General features: G+C 40.7%; 1 long non-coding RNA gene across 1 annotated transcript; it reads right to left on the reverse strand.

Annotated features, from left to right (window-relative positions):
- Positions 1 to 10,195: 10,195 nt before the first annotated feature.
- LOC140116699 (uncharacterized) lies at positions 10,196 to 14,087 on the reverse strand. The gene is made up of 3 exons (XR_011852921.1): positions 14,046 to 14,087; positions 12,152 to 12,232; positions 10,196 to 10,355 (listed from the first exon to the last, which is right to left on the reverse strand). It is a non-coding gene; the product is annotated as an uncharacterized lncRNA (long non-coding RNA).
- Between the last annotated feature and the right edge of the window lie 483 nt (positions 14,088 to 14,570).

A 14,570-nucleotide genomic window follows, 5' to 3' on the forward strand; every position in this document is an offset into this window, starting at 1 on the left:
GTCGGTTTCGGAAGTGAATCACAATTTTAATAACACTTTCTAGCAAACATAGATAAAATAGATAGAACAATAACAATAATCCTTAATATGATAGCAAATGCTCAATCTTATTGGGTAAAAACACTGTAGAATTCTTACAGATGGATATCTATCACACCATGTATACAAGGGCGGTCTAATTTCTAAATGTGTAATAAAGGTGGAGTATGTCCACACTTCTATAGTGTAAAAGTATAAATCAGTTTGTGTATTTTTACCTGCTTCTATTAGGCATATAACAAAGTTACAAACAGAAGACAAATAGAAATTGCATGCATAAAATGTAAGTACAAAAAATTTAAAATAAGAATAAAAAGTAAAAAATCCAAAAATTATAGTCCTAAAAAACAAAAAAGTCCAAAATTTAAAGTCCTAAAAGTCAAAAATCCAAAATTTAACTTTCTATAGTAGATTGATATCCAGGAGGTTTTATTGTTTAGTCAGGATGCAGGGCCCTACACCTGTGAAGACTCATATACACTTTTGCCTTTGTATAAAATTAAACGGAAATGTATGCACTCACGGTTGGTTGGCAACAGTGGTTCTAGGCGTCCCTAGAATTATGTTGCTATTCTCGATATATTGGAGTAGTGGAAGTCCAAAAGTCTGCGTATGTTGTAGTCCGCGGCTATCCACATGTGATGGAGTTTGTGGACGCCGTTCTGAAGCGTGGTCACAAAGCGTTGCGGGATGTCAGTTCACACACATCCGTTGTACCGCATAGCTTCTCGTCCTCCTAATTCAGACCGGGCGACTATAATGTGTCGCAGATAATGCGACTCAGATGTATCGCAGGTGGTGCCGTACTCATCAAATGAATGTAATCGTGCTCGTCACTGAATGCGAACATGCAAGTCAAGGCTCCAGGTGGTATGTTTGGGTTTGCAAGCTTCTTCAAACTTTTTCAAACTTTTTCAGGTGAGTGTCTCTTCTTTCCTTTTGTGGGAAGGAATGTGCAATTCCGTATGAGTCTTGTAACTGGTAGCTAGACGCGTTTCGAAGCGTGATGCTTCTTCCTCAGTAGCTTTATAGTGTTTATGATTTTTACTGTTTATTTATATTTATGTCAGTTCTAGGGAAAGGGGGGTGATTTGAAATTTTAGGTTTTTTTATTGTAATTTTTTTTTTTTAACTTTTTTAAATTTTTATTTATACTATTTTTCAGACTCCCTAATATATAGGGGGATTTTTCTCCTCATTCATTACAATGTGCTATCAGCACATTTTAATGAAGGGGTTAAAACGAAATAGCCTCGGATCTTCGGAAGACCCGAGGCTACCATGGAGACGGATGATGTCACGGGGAGCGGCGATCCCAGGTAAGATGGCGGCGCCCATGCGCCGCTATCTTTTTGAGAAGCTGCCGGCAGCCATCGCTGTCAAAACACCCTAGCACCGATCGCGGGTGTTACCGGTAAGCCTTTGCTGCAATATGCAGCAAAGACTTACCGGCTATGGAGAGGGCTCAGCCCGTGAGCCCTCTCCATGCAGCGCGTATAAGAGAAGACAGAAGATTTTTCTGTCTTCAAAAGTCGTCTTATACGCCGGAATATACGCTACTTCAAAAAGGATTGATTTATGAACCAATATACTGACCCAATGTGCACAGCTAGAGAATGTAGAATGGAAGGTGTGGCTGATCCAAACTCTATGTATAGCAGGGGCCCTATCTTTATCCAAGTGGGTCTCCTGTAAGCAAACAATGGCAAGGAGATGCTGACGTATATTTTCAAAAATGGCTATGCTTTTAGTTTGATCGTGGGAGAGGTGTGGATGAACTGATCCATTTTAATCAGTTTTTCAGTCCAGAAACACTCTTTGTACACCTCTGGCGTGGGGTTAAACCGCTCTATCAAAGCCTTTTTTATAGCCTCATAATCATGCTCCACAGAGGCGGGTAAGGCTACAAACACCTCCAGTTCTTTGCCTTTAAGTCCAGGGGTAACATATGCGGCCCATTCAGCAGATGGCAGTTGAAATCGCCTGCAGACCCTCTCAAATCGTTGCAAAAAGACATCCAGGTCCCCATAATTCACCAGGGTACAGATAGGGCCTAAAATCTCTGCTTGGGCAGCTTCTGGGGCTGCCTCTCACTATGCTTTGCGCTTGGTAGCTGCCCTTTTTGCTCAGGCAACTTCCAACTGTGGCTGGCGCTCTTGCATATACAGCTGCATCCTATGGCTAGTATCATAGTCACCGATCTGCTGGAAAATTAGAAAAAAAGAATGGTCCGTCCATACATGCAGCCGGTTGTTCCTATCAGTTTCTCTGAGGCTGGAGGTGGAGGCCCTTAAGTGAAACGGTTAATTGCTTAAACCAAACACACCACGAATCTGTCAGGAACCCTGCACACCGGAGTCCACATACGGGGTGCACCTACTCTATGGAGTCCCAGAATTTAGACCTTAAGCTCCTCCCACTTCCAGTGGGTGTTCTAAAGCTAAATTAACTCCATGCATTCTGCACCCAGCCGATCCAATCACTGCCACTACCCGCAAGTTACTTGTACTAAGAAGGCCATAAGCACTTCAAACATACAGAAAATGCACACTGATGATTCACACAGAACATGCAATCACTACATATACAGTCATGGACATAAGTTTTGAGAATGACACAAATGTTATATTTTCACATGATCTGTTGCCCTCTGGTTTGTCGGACGTTTTTTTCACATACAGAAATACAAGTGCAATCATATGAGTAACTAAAGCTTTTATTGACAGTTAGAATGAGTTACTGCAGCAAGTCAACATTTGCAGTGTTGACCCTTCTTCTTCAGGACCTCTGCAATTCTCCCTGGCAGCTCTCAATCAACTTCTGGACCAAATCCTGATTGATAGCAGTTCATTCTTGCACAATCAATGCTTGCATTTTGTCACAATTTGTTGATTTTTGTTTGTCTACCCGTCTCTTGATGATTGACCACAGGTTCTCAATGGAATTAAGATCTGGGGAGTTTCCAGGCCATGGACCCAAAAAGGCATAGCTCCACAGCTGCATATTTACAAAGGGATACATCAAGAGGCTTCGGCCTCTTGATGTATCGGGGCGGGCGGCTGCGAGGCGTGTATCCTACGTCAGGCAGGGCCTGGCCTAGAAAAAGAGTGCGGCCGGCGACTATTCACATATGAAAAGTCACCGGCGGCAGTAGGTGTGCAGGCGAGGGGACAGCAACGCCCTGCACCGGCCCATTCCGGGCCGGCCGTGCCCTCCCCTCACGTCCCTTCATGCCCCACTGGCGTGAAGGTGGCGGATTGGGGCAAATAATCACAAGTGCTAGCAATAAGCTAGCATTTGCGATTATTTCAGGGCCTGATAAATGTGCCCGAAAATCTCTATGTTTTCTTCCCTGAGCCATTTAATTATCACCTTTGCTTTATGGCAAGGTGCTCCATCAAACTGCTCTTGGACGGTTGGGAGAAGTTGCTCTTGGAGGCCATTCTGGTACCATTCTTTATTCATGGATGTGTTTTTAGGCAAGACTGTGAAAGCCGATTCCCTTGGCTGAGAAGCAACCCCACACATGAATGATTGCAGGATGCTTTACAGTTGGCATGAGACAAGACTGGTGGTATCGCTAACCTTGTCTTCTCTGAAAAAGCTGTTTTCCAGATGTTCAAGACAATCGGAAAGGGGATTCATCAGAGAAAATGACTTTACCCCAGTCCTAAGCAGTCCACTCCCTGTACCTTTTGCCCAATATCAGTCTGTCCCTGATGTTTTTTCTGAAGAGAAGTGGCTACTTTGCTGCCCTCCTTGACACCAGGCCTTGCTCCAAGTGTCTCCGCCTCACAGTGCTTGCAGATGCACTCACACCTGCTTGCTGCCATTCCTGGGCAAGCTCTGCACTGATGGTAGCCCGATCCCTGATTACTCTTTATAACATTCCGGAGTATATGCAAATTGCCATTATAAAACCTGATGCTGTAGACTTGTTTCATTCTCAAAACTTATGGCCATGACTGTACTATGTCATATGACCTGGTAACGTAATTCCTTGAGAAACTTAGATACTTTAAGGCGACCAGCAGAGACTTCCAGTCACCAGGGTACCTTGCTACCTTTCACCTCATACCAAACTTGGGGGGTCTAGGTCTAACATTAGGGGTGTTCTGCAATTGGCTGGGTTCCCCTGCAGCTAGGCTTTTGGTACTCGGGCCATGAGGGTATCTAGTTCTTCATAATTATGAATTATGTCCCAGTTATGGGCAGCTATCACATTCCTTTGTGTTTTTGAAAGTAAAGTAACACACAGGTCCACTATTCCATTGTGTGATTTTGGAGGGAAAGTAACACAGTCTAGCTATTCTCTAGATTCTCTAGGTCCCCAGAGATGAGCTAGCAGAGGTGTGGACTTTTAAATTTTCTCTGTGGTCATAATGGGATCTCCTGGGGTGTCAGGCTCCAAATAATTTCCTGGCCAGTTGTAATCATAATTAACATTTGCCACTTCAGTCATTAATAAAATTGACAAGACACAATAAAGAAAAAAAAAAAGTACAGTTGGTGCAATATTATCACACTTCCTATTAGGTTTTCTTCTTTGTTTGTTTTTTTTTTCCTCCCTCTTCTTGTTGGCTTTCATAAAAGGTTTTTTAAAGGGATCACTTTATTGCTGTTAATCGTGCCTCCTGTCTTTCCTTTCTGCTGCTAGAATCCGTTTCGGTTGTCCAGTAATCTTTTTATTTTCATACTTGTTTGTCTCTTCTTAAAATGTCCGCTTCCTTGATTTTTGTTGTGTCTCCAATACGATATCTTAAGAAGGCCGATGTTGCTGGAAATAGAGGCCCTAATATACAAAAGGGATCTTCTTAATCTAACAAAAAAAATCGAAATTAAGCCGACAAAGGGGGAAATGTTGTGGTAATGGAGAAAGAATATTATAAGGTTGAGGCACAGAGACTATTGGGGGGACTATTGTATGTAGATCAGTTAAAAACTTTCTTTAGGTCGCAAGTAGAAAGGGGAGTTCTATTGAAATGAACAGCTGAGAAATTATTTCCCCCATTCCCCCAAAAAACTGAATGGTGCTTTGTACCTAAAGTACATAAAAGTAAGGGGAAGCTACCTGGCCACCCAATTGTGGAAGACATTCGGTCAGTCACCGAACCCTTGTCACAATATGTAGATTGGCTTTTGATACCAGCATTTAATGATATCCTATCATATCTTAAAGCCAAATAAAGGCTTCCAAGTGTATAACTCAAGTTTAAAAAAAAATCCTGTTCAGCGCCCATTTCTGGATATTTTTACATTTTTTTTATTTATAGTGTTCAAAACACTTAAAATAAACTGTGATAAAATTACAATAAAATAGTTGTGGGGAGACGCATTTCGTACCCGAACCGGGTAAGTCATGAGTCCATGTTCTTCTGTTTGTTTGTTGGGCTTATATGCAATATTTCAATTATTTTTACCATATTTTTACCATAATACAGTATATTCAAAATTCTATCTAATACAAAGGCGGTCCCCTACTTAAGGACACCCGACTTACAGAGGACCCCTAGTTAAAGATGGACCCCTCAGCCCCCTGTGACCTCTGTTGAAGCTCTCTGGATGCTTTACTATAGTCCCAGACTGCAATGATCAGCTGTGAGGTGTCTGTAATGAAGCTTTATTGATATTTCTTGGTCCCATGACAGCACAAAATTTTGAAACTACAATTGTCACTGGGGCAAATTATTTTTTGTGTCTGGAGCTACAATGATAAAATATAGGGTTTCGACTTACATACAAATTCAACTTAAGAACAAACCTATGGAACCCATCTTGTACATAATCCGGGACTGCCTGTATATATTTTCTCATTGGGAGAGTGTTATTTTCCTACAGTCTCAATAAAGGGCGTCTGTGTATTTTTCCTGCTAGATTGGTTTAGTGTTCTATTTTCTTGTAGATAAGGAGTTTTATTTCTATTCCACCGCTAGATGTCCTCGGTGTTCAAAGTTTTCCTACTGTGTGTATGTAGTTGTGATGCGGTTGTGTGCATGTCTATGTAGTTGTAATGCCACAAGATGGCATTTTTTCTTTTTATTCTTTTTATTCAGAGATCTATGGAAGCCTGGAAGGATCGAACAAGGATCGCAACTTTTTTTGTCTGGAGTTCCGTCACGGCTGGGACCGTTCTTGATGTGTTGTCACTACAAATTAGGTAAGAATTGTGTTCTTTCTGTGATATAGCAGCGAGGAAGATGTTGCCTCTTGTTATGAATTAGTGGAGTATAGTTTCGGCCAGCACATTTTAAGGAAACCTACCATTTGATTTGATGCATTATGAAGCAAACATACCTTGAGAATGCTGTAGCTACACTGATGTAGGATCATATTTTGTTTAATCCCTGAGCTGAGTGGTTTTGCTGAAAAAACAATTATACCATTCAGGACCTTGGGAAAGCTGGGACAGACTGGTTTACAAATGGCTGCTAAGTAAAGCATGACTAGTCAAGCACTAATCAACCTGAGCCCTGTCATTTATACACAGCAGCTGGGGGATGGTGCAGCAATTGATTATTCTGTCTGGCAGTAAGAGAACAGCAGGAGATGATGATGCAATCAGTGAGAAACTCTCCTGCTATGAGAAGTGGGAAAGCCACAGAGCTTAATTATCATAATGTTATATCTGTTTTATCAGCAGAACCAGCAGAACCAGCAGGATTTTATTTTGACTTTATTTTGCGGTCCTTTGGATCCTGTTGTAGGACATAATGTCAAGACAGACCGTGATTAATTTTTTTATGTTTTATGTTGTGCTTATGCTGATTCATTCTACTCTGTAGGTTCTGCACTGTTCTCCGTACATACTGTTAACACCCATGATCAGTGCAGGCAGCTTCGAAAAGATGACGTCCATCTTGGTGACCATCTTCGCTCCTGTCTCGTTTTAACCCATTCATTACAATGTGCGATTATACCCTAGGAGGTCTGAAAAATAGTGAAAGTAAAAATAAGAAAAGTTTTAAAAAATTCTAATAAAAAAACATAAAAATTCAAATCACCCCCCTTTCCCTAGAACTGATATAAATATAAATAAACAGTAAAAATCATAAACACATTAAGTATTGCTGTGTCAGAAAACGGCTGATCTATCCAAATATAATAATGTTTTTTAACTGTGTTTAAAACCGTAACGGAAAATAGCGCTCAAAGTAAAAAATGGCACTTTTTTGCCATTTTGAAAAATATAAAATATAAAACCGCTCTATATACCAAAGTAAGAAAAGGTTATTAGCGCCAGAAGATGGCAAAATAAAAAAAAACATTTTTGTACAGGAGGTTTGAATTTTTGTAAATGTATGTAAAACCTATCCAAAAACTGCGCAAATGCGTTTTTTTTCACCATTTTCACTGCATTTTTTTTCCGCTTCCCAATACAGGCAGACCCCGGGTTACATACAAGATAGGGTCTGTAGGTTTGTTCTTAAGTTGAATTTGTATGTAAGTCGGAACTGTATATTTTATCATTGTAATCCCAGCCAGAACTTTTTTGGTCTGTGTGACAATTGGATTTTAAAAATGTTGGGTTGTCATAAGAACCAGGATTTACACTAAAGCTTCATTACAGACACATTTGCTAACTGTTTTATCTGTTTATTTTAGCCTAGAACTAAAGCACAATAAATTACCAATATCCAGTGGTCCGTTTGTAACTAGGGGTCGTATGTAAGTCGAGTGTTCTTAAGTAGGGGACCGCCTGTACATGCCATGGAATACTCAGTACCATTACTATGAAGTGCAATTTGTTACGCAGAAAACAATCCCTCACACAGCTCTTTGTGTTAAAAAAAAAAAATGTATAGATTTTTGTAGGTGGGGAGTGAAAAATGGAAACAAAAAAGGGCAAGGTCATTAAGGGGTTAATGTCAGTTTTTGTTTTGTCTGTTTTTTCCTTAGACATTTTTTTTGTTCTTTTATTAGATTTTTTTGTGTAGGCATCCCTTAGAAGTTCTTTTGGGTAATTTTCTCCCTAAACCTTTTCTGTAATATCTTTGCTTGTTTCGTATAATCTTTCTTATCTTCCTGATCCTATGGTATTGTCTATACAGGATCTTTTTAACCATTTGTGGTAATGGTTACTTTTGGCGTCCACCATTTTAAAATGTGCTTTAGTGTAGAATTTTTTTGTAGTTCTTTTTTGTTTAGTTAAAGGGGTTATCCGGGTTTAAAAAATTTTTTATGGCCGGGCTGGGGAGGGCTAGTTAAACATAATAAACATGTACTTACCTCCTCCGGCGCCGCCGATGTCCCGCGCCGCGGTCCCTTCGATCCGTGCCCCTGTTTGTTTACAGGGGCACGGAAGCCGCGCACAGGGAGCTTCCGGTCCGCGATGTGGACGGCTCCTCCCATCCGTCCCTATCTCTCAGCGTTGTAAGCGCTGGGAGATGGTGCGCATGGGAGCATCCGGCCGACCGGAAGCTCCCTGTGCGCCCCTGTAATGAAACCGGCGCACGGAGAAGACGGGCCGCGGTGCGGGACATCGGCAGCACCGGAAGAGGTAAGTCCATGTTTATTATGTTTAACTAGCCCTCCCCAGCCCGGCCATAAAAAAATTTTTATACCCGGATAACCCCTTTAAGGGTGAATTGTATTCCCCATTAATTTTTGTTCAGTTTTCAATTTAAATTTTTTAGGGTTTTTTCTTCACCCTTCCATACCAGGAACAGGTCATCTATATATCTTCTGTAGCTTACTATGTTGGTTTTGTACTTGAAAAAAACCCCATGAGTAGATTAACAAATCAGGGAGCTACTCGTGTGCCCATGGCCTTCCGCTTAATTAATGATATGTGGTATCTGAATATGTGAAAACAAGGGATTTTGGCGTACACAATCAGATTTTGGCGCATCAGTGCCGGCTTGCATGCAATACAAATTGGGGGCAGGGCCAGCTGACAACCCGATGGATTCGGACTATGTGCTGGATTTAACATTTCAAATTGTGTCGCAAGACACGCACTTACAAGCACCGGGAAGAAGTAGGTGAACTCCTGCAGACTTAAAAATGCTTAAAAATGTTTAAATGTTTAAAAATGTGTAGCTGGCATCCTCTGGAAATTTGAAATGCGCATTTTTAAGCAATTATTGTGAGTATATTTTAAATAAAGAATACCCCATTTTAAAGAATGTGCTACGCTATCCGTGCAAATATTTTCTTCCTGCAGTAGCCTGCTACAGACAGTGGCGGAGCTAAAGAAAGAAAAACCGCAAGAAGGAAGTTCTGAACGGTGGTCTAGTCCTGTTGGAGGTCCGAGTGCTGTACAAACCTTGGACAAAACTTGCCTTCCCGTCAGAGTGGAAAGCAGAGAGATACCTCAAAAAGGAAGAACAGTTAAACAATTTGGAGCTTCGGTCAGAGATAATTTTTTTCTCTTTCACAAGTGTTTTTTGTGGGACTATTTATTTTTCTGGATCGGTCCTGTGGCCGCTTTTGTAGCTCCTGCTCCGTGAAGAGTGCTGCACAAACATTTTTATCTTCCCTAAATAGTTCATGCATAATTTGGAGGTGATTAAAGCAATCAAGCATCGTCCACAGGATATGGGACGACGCTGAAAAATGGAGTGATAGCCTTTCTTGTTCAAAATCCCTTTGACCTTGGACAAATTTCCCACTTTACCAGCAGCAAAGCCATCCCAGACATTATCTCCACCATGTGATAGATGGCGTCAGGCGTCTTCCAGCATCTTTTCAGTTGTCCTACATCTCACGGAAGTTCTTCTGTGTGATCCAAACACCTAAAACTTACATTTGTCCCTAAACTATTGAGGAGTAGTGTACACCACAAAGTAACCAAAACTGAGGGGTCCTCAAAGGCAGTATTCACCCTATCACTCAGATCAGCTTTTATTCCCGATAAGTAACGAATCTCAACTTGCCATCAGCCATTGGTCACCAAACCTGATGACACCACCGACTTCAAAACCCATCCTGGGGACCTTGCCAGCAGGATAACTCCACCACACTTGGGTAACTACCCCAGCTTAAACATGACTTTGGAATAGATTTTTTTAAGGGTAAATGTGCAAGATTTCTATTTCTAAGAATTCTAGTTTCCTATATGTTTGTATTTGGTATTTTGAATTTAGGAAAAATGAAAATCCAACTTGTCAGTTAAATACGTTTTGAGATATGTATGGCATAACAGAAAAATAATGCGTTCTGAAACATTGTATTTTATTAGCATCTGTTATTGTGGTTGCTGCTGTTACTGCAATTTTGTCTGCTTGTTTGCAAGTGGCCCTACAGGTTCGTAAAAGAGTCTCTTTTCTTCACTTCCCTCTTTTTCCTCTTCACCTTCATCGTTTTCCTCTCTTTTCCTGCATTAAAAAGTAACACATTAAACATGAACAGACATTATATTATACATTTACTAATGTACTGCAAAGATATAGAAACCTTCATCTGTGTAGGATTGTGGACTAAGGTATGCCACTTTATTTGTAAATTATATAATGTTTCAACCATGTGTTCTGTTCTATCATAATGTAGGGTAAGGAGTGCTAACCCTGACATCTCCATTTCCATCTCTGGAGGCATAGCTCTGAGACAACAGGCGCCCAGCCTTGTGTTTGGACTGGACTCAGTTCAGCCCTGATACCCCCTGAGGACGCCAGTCTATGGCAAAACATGTCGGGGGGGGGGGGGCTGATTGAGCGGCTTATATTTTAAAATTGTGTTGAAAAGTAGTGGGACTCCTTATAGTCCATATGTGTCGGACTGCAGCGACATATTGTAGGATTATACCTAGAAGTTACACAGTTTAGTTGAACACCTTAGGAGACGTTTCGATAGGCACCAAGAACTTTTTCCCTGACCAATTAGGGATAATGACAGTAGTAGGATTGAGTTAGCTACACGTTAGCAAAGATACAAGTGTATGTGTGTGGACTCTTAACAAACCTCCAACTAATGAGTATGTGTGACTGTGAATTAAAGAGAGGTTAAGCAATATATCACCAACTAGTGGATCCCCCTTGTGGACACTGGTGACCATTGAGATACCTACAGAGGTCCACACCAGTTCAGCAGTATCCGCAACCAGAGTCGGAGAGGCTTCTCCCTTCCCTGGTAGAGGTAAAAGAGTTGCCACTCACATACACCCCTCGTTACAGAATCGAACGTTCCCCTTACAAGGTGTCATAACACGCATTACCAAATGACCCACTACCACCACAAAAACTTTTAAATTAGTTCGGCCCAGCAAACACACTCCTGATAAGTGACAGACCCATACGAATAAAATAAAAGTTAATTTTTATATAATTTTTTTTTCCCTTCTCCCCAATTTGGTCCAAAGACCTTTTGCTTGCAGAAATGCAAATTGAGTAAATATATTGGACTGGACTATGTCTCATTTTTACTGTACGTTGAATTAGTCAGACGCTCTTGCCACCTGTACCTCAAAAACATTTCCAACATTTGCCCTTTTTCTGATTTAGTGGCAGTTATCATTATCCAACCTGCTGCTGACATCTAGTGCTGGCTTTGGACATTACAAGTGGAACGTGACACACCACTTAATCATATAGATGTTTGATAAGTGACGTAACCAACAAAACCTCATACACAGTTTGACGCACAGGCGCACTCCGATGCTGTTATCTGTCATTCGCAGTGAGCATTGGAGCAGCTCTGTGTCCTTCTACCATGCGCAGGAAGCCGCACAAGAGCAGTGGACAGACAGAGGACATGAAGCCACTCCGATACTCACTGCGCATGACAGGAGCAGAGTGCGCAGGTGCGAGAATTCGGCCAACTTGCAGATTATGTTAATGAGGAAGTGGTGGCTAACTGTGGGAAGACAGGAGGCGACACTTGAGTCCTATAGTTATAGTATAATAAGTATAGAATAAAAGATCTCTATAAAGTCAGGCTGTTTTTATTATCCCATGATTTCCAGCGTGGTGCCATATATGATGGACCAGTGGGTGGTTTAGTTTCCCCAACCTGCCCTAAAAAATGCCATAGAGACGGTGACATGGAAAACCTATTGAAATCATTAAACATTTGCATATAAAAATATATTTTTAACACAAAAAATGCTTGGATAGATGATTTTCTGGTGACATTTTTCCAGTATTATATCACTTTAACATATAATATGAATACTTACTCATTTTCACAAATGGAAAGGGAAACCATTCCAAGGAAAAGTACAAGGAACAGAGATTTCTTTGAGAAGGCCATCTTTGGTCTGTCAAAAATATTGATTTTAGAAAGTGAAAAAAATTACTATGTACACTGATTTATTTGTTTATTATGCTTCAAATTTGGTGACATTCTACTACATTTGTACTCAACATGTGAAATTTTTGTACATATTGATACATATCTGTGTGTAGTTTCCATGCAATAAGATCCATGTTATCTGTTACTCTTTGCCAACAGCTTGCTGTAGGTCAGCTGCACATGTCCATGGTAGGTCCGTGAAAAACATGCACTGGATGGATTTCATTGACCACCCACAGTGCCAATGATGGGACTTGTATCATAGTGATATATAATGCAAGGAGACCCCACATGTCAAAAAGCCAACAGCAATTTAGAAGAAGAATTAACCCTCAGGCCACCTGCACAATGTTGCAATTGTGCCCTTATGTTGCAGAAGTGTTTTTAGCCAATCTGTGGCTATTTATAGCACTATATAAAAACGTGCTCTTAAAACCCATATCTTGAGTCAAGCCTATCACAATCACTAACTGGATGAAATTTCAGCTCTCTCTTTACTAATCCATCCTATGTCCTCCTCCTGTCTGTTATCCGGCAAACACCAGATATATACCAAGTTCCAGGCTTCTCTGCAGTCACTTTGACTTGGGACAATGTATATAAGATGGTGGCTGATGGCTGGTTAAATCGGAAGCATCTTTATTTATTCAATTATTTTATATTGTTCCCTTATGAACAATGGCTGGACCATTATACAAGCTCTTATATCTCTTTTTTCATCCCCTCATCCTTATAGACTGTAAGCTCTTGGGAGCAGGGCCTCACTCCTATTGTTCCATATGACTGTGTGTACCTTAAAGTTGGACTAGACTTGTCTAAAAATGCATCATATTTATCATCCAGCATCTGCAGTCGAAGAAAGGATTCTATAATAAAGATAGTAGCAACAATGACTCTATATATGGAATAATATTTTAACATTTTTGTATTACACAATGGCCCACGTGTATTAAAGGAAACCTACCATGAGGAATCTACTATCTTTTCACATGTTATTTTTTAGCTGATTTGGAAGTGGCTTAAACAAACCAACATCTGCAGTTTGCACTGTCTTTGATAAATGTGGGCCAATATGTTTGTAGGGTATGTAAATGGATTTTCTAAATGAAAACAATTATAGTATGTTGGAGATGTGAGTGCTGCTGTTGTTTTACTATGGTCCGAGCAGGAAGCAGATTGCTCTCTCCATACTCTATTAGCTGCCTGCCTAATTCACTTTAATGAGAGCTGTACCTGCAATGTGGCAGCACAACCTATACACTATGGGGCTTATTTACTAAGGGTCCAGCGGATCGCACTTTCGTTGGATTTTAGACACTTTTGGGATTTGCGCCACTGTGACAGCTATTTAGAAGGGGATTGTGTCGGATTTTGGCATAACGGCGCCAGCTTTCATGCGACAGAAATCGGTGGGCGTGCCGATCTGACTGATTCTGAGTGTGGGATTTAATTTTACAATTGTGTCACTTCCAATGCACTTACATACACTGGGAAGGAGAAGGTGAACTTCCCTGAGCGGGGAAGCGACACATGCAGGAAATCAGGCGCACAATCTTTGTGAATCACACCGGAGTGCATGATAGTCCCGTATTTAGGGAACTCCTGTGGCCGAGTAAGTAAATGCGCCCCTATGAATCAGTAGGGTATGTAGGCCATTATTAGTTTAAAACCCCTTTAAAATAATGTTCTACGGGTTTTACAACTTGTATGTATGTATGTAAAATGAAGCATAACATATGTAAAAGTAAGAAGCGGGTAAAACAGATAGCAGTACATACCATGTGTTTCAGAAAGTGCTGAATGCAGGAGGACTGAATACCAGAGAGCAGATTACTTCTTGGGATGCACATGTGGGTTTATATATCAGAATTTTTTTTTTTGGGGGGGGGGGGGAGGGGATTCACACATCCACATTAATGATGTAAACAGTGAAGCTGATCATACTGTTTATTGTTTTCATGCAAGTATGTTTATTTTGGGTCTTATGATTTGGAATTCACTACATATTTTAGTAGATTAAGTTCATGATAATATGTTAATATGACTTAGATTTGGTAACCAGGATGGAAGAACAGCATGACACAGACTTCCTAACCAGTCAGCCAACACCCTACAGGCTACAGTTTCCTCCTTTAGCTCCAAGCCATTATTTTTAATATAAACATAACTGGTGGCCTTTGAGCATATTCATGAGTCAAATACCTGATATCAAGTAGTTATTTAACCTCTCAGATGCTAAATCCCTCCGTAGCCCAACCAAATGTCCACAAGTATCTGGTAGTAGTAGCGTTCCGTTAGCCACA

This window comes from Engystomops pustulosus, chromosome 2, assembly GCF_040894005.1.
Source record: "Engystomops pustulosus chromosome 2, aEngPut4.maternal, whole genome shotgun sequence".
Taxonomy (NCBI): domain Eukaryota; kingdom Metazoa; phylum Chordata; class Amphibia; order Anura; family Leptodactylidae; genus Engystomops; species Engystomops pustulosus.